We start from the raw sequence: 2964 nt of genomic DNA, 5'->3' as shown, positions 1-2964 counted from the left end.
CTGAAACTTGCAAGTTAGACGAACAGCTTTTAAAAAGTTTGCTTACATTCAAAAGTATAAAATTTACAACGTAAGAAAACAAATCTGTGTCTTATCCTGACGCAGTTAACTGACTAAACGAATAATTACTTGGTGACAGGTAATAAGATCAACGGAAATAAGGTCAATTGACTTTATTTCCCACCTTGGTGCGAAATAAAGTCAATTGACATTATTACCTTTTTAAAAACGAAATAAAATCAATTGACATTATTTCTCTTTCAAACATTATTTTTCTATTTGGCACATTTTGGTACTTTTTTATCCTCAATATGGCACCTCAAAACTAAGGAGAGTTGGCAGCCCTGATTGGAAGATTTCTGCTGTGTTTTGAGGCAACAACTTGTCTCCAGTAAAAAAGCATATAATTTGTGTTTCAAAAGTGTGTGAAAACCAATCCATTAACTTATATGATCTCGGTTCCGATATTAAATAATCAATAATTGTTTATACCCGCATTTTGGCACATTGGCTCGTTGAATGTGCCATCTAATAAATAGTGTCGTCGTTCTCCTTAGCTGCTTTTAAATGACTGCTGGCGGAGACATAAATACAGTGTAAGAAAATTCTTTTTCTAGAATTGTTTCCTTATAGAAAGGTTGGGTTCTTTTCCACCTTAGACATTCCGAATTCGTTCAAAATATGCTAATTTAAAACACAGAATTCTTTCAGTGCTCCTCCGGGGTTTTTGGACATGTACTGTTTCTTCAATTTAATAGTGTTCGCTTTATTTTTGTAGAAACGAAAAATGTTTTGCATGTTATGGATCATTTCTCCACTCTTTCTTCAAATATTTCTCGTATTCCAGCTGTACGCAGGCGTTTAGTTTTTCGCATCGTGTTTTTACATATTCGTAATTTATATTCTTTTTTTAATAGAATCAATTGGAGGTGGATTAATATCACAACACTGAGGATTTGGCAAAAGCCTTTTTCAGCTATTAAAAAACAACACTTACGGGGCAATGTTTATTGTAAGAACAACATTTTTTTCTATGAATCGACATACTTTAAGCATTGTTGACGCTCAGCTGTTTTTTCGTTGCAAAAAGTTTTCCAGCAGAAACTAACAGCATCCCCTAAAAATTAAATTACACTTTGATCTCTCAATTTCCCCTATATTGCAAGTTTTTTGCGTACGCGAAGGCAAAAAGCTGATAGTTTTTGATAACTTTCAATATTTGACAGGCACGCTAATGCAACTAATTGTGAACGGTATTTTGACTTGACGAATTTATTTGAAGAGTACAAAGACTGACAATTATACGTTGTACCAAAAATTTAAAATATACGGCCCGCAGCTGTTTTCAACAGCGGGTATTTTAAATCTGGTACTTGTTGCCGGAATTCAAGCAATGGCAAGGCTTTATGTTGCATTTCCAGTGCCTTATCTTCTTTTAATTCTAAAAACTCCAACTTTTCTTCGCCTTTCTTAAAAAGGAATATTTCGGATTTTGTAAATTCATCCTCAATTTTGTTACATAAAAAAGGGTTTATGAAGTATGCAAACGTACATTTAAATAATTTCAATCGGCAAATCTTTTTTCAAAATCTGCTTTTAAATCATGTGCAATATTTTTTTCTAGCCCTGGAAAATGATGAGATATTCTTTTTTTGAGATTAAAAATAATATAAAAAATAATAAAATAATTTGCGACAAATCAAAAAAAAATTGTATTCTCTCCTTGTAGAGACAAATTCAAGTTTTGCAAATGTTCCATCATAGCGGTAGAGAACATTAAGTCATAAAGGCAATTTTCATTCTCCAATTGCGGGTATTGTTTGATCTCAATTTGCGTATGTTTATATAAAAAGGATAAAATAAAAAAGCAACACAATGGAAAAGAATCTCCAGCAAAGAAATATGTATTTTAAAAAGTAAAAAGAGCCAAAATGTTCTAAGCAAAAAGAAAATAAAAAGGGCCGCACTTTGCTAAGCAAAGAGCCGCAATTGGCTCAAAAAGCCGCGATTGCCCACCGTTGTTTTAAGTTTATGAACAACTGTCAAGTGTTCTCATTGGGGTGTTTAAGTAACTCAGCGTTTAATTTGACATTAGTTTGTTTATTCTTTCTTATTCACATTTAGCCTGTTCCCGTGCTCTAGGGTTTACACAGAAGAATAAAAACCGTTTAGCAAAAAAAACAAGTAAGAAAGTCTAAGTTCGGGCGGAGCCGAACATTAAATACCCGGCGCAAGTATTAAATATATGATTTTCACCTTTCCGAAACCTACCGCTAGATGGTAAGCGGGGGTGTATCAATTTGGAGTAAATTAGCGTCCTTAAATTTCGAAATATTGCAGTTTCAAGCATTTTTGAAATTTACCGTTATATGAAAAGCGGCCGTAATTTTAGTCCGATTTCAATAATTTTTAAAGTTTTGCTTTTATGTGGCGAGCACAATAACCATACCGAGTTTGGTACAAATTGCTAGAACGGTTAGCGAGATACATATATGTGATCACAAGTGGGCGGTGCCACGCCCATTTTCCAAAATTTTATCATAAACATATTTCTTGGTAAATAATTGTTGCAACCACCAATTTTGAATAAATTAGCTTTAATATTTACTGATTTATCGAAGATTTTGTATTTCTCGAAATTACCGTTATATGGGATGTGGGCGTGGTTATTGTCCGACTTTAAAAATTTTCAGCCATTTGGTATGCTGTACCAGGACCAACAACTGTGCCAAGTCTGGAAGAAATCGGTGGAGAGGTTGCCAAGATATACACATGTAACCATAAGTGGGCGTGGCTGCGCCCATTTTTCAAAAATTTATAATATTCTTATTTTTCGTCTAAAAATTATTGTAAATATCAATTTTGAGTGAATAATCTTCAGTAGTTACTAAAATATCGCAGTTTTCGTATTTCTGAAAATTACCGTTATATGGGAGGTAGGCGTGGTTATTGTCCGATTTCGCC

The sequence above is a fragment of the Rhagoletis pomonella genome, unplaced genomic scaffold, assembly GCF_013731165.1.
Source record: "Rhagoletis pomonella isolate Grant_MI unplaced genomic scaffold, Rhpom_1.0 Rhpom_scaffold_00703, whole genome shotgun sequence".
Taxonomy (NCBI): domain Eukaryota; kingdom Metazoa; phylum Arthropoda; class Insecta; order Diptera; family Tephritidae; genus Rhagoletis; species Rhagoletis pomonella.
The sequence above is the reverse complement of the archived record's forward strand: the minus strand, read 5'-3'. Positions refer to the sequence as shown.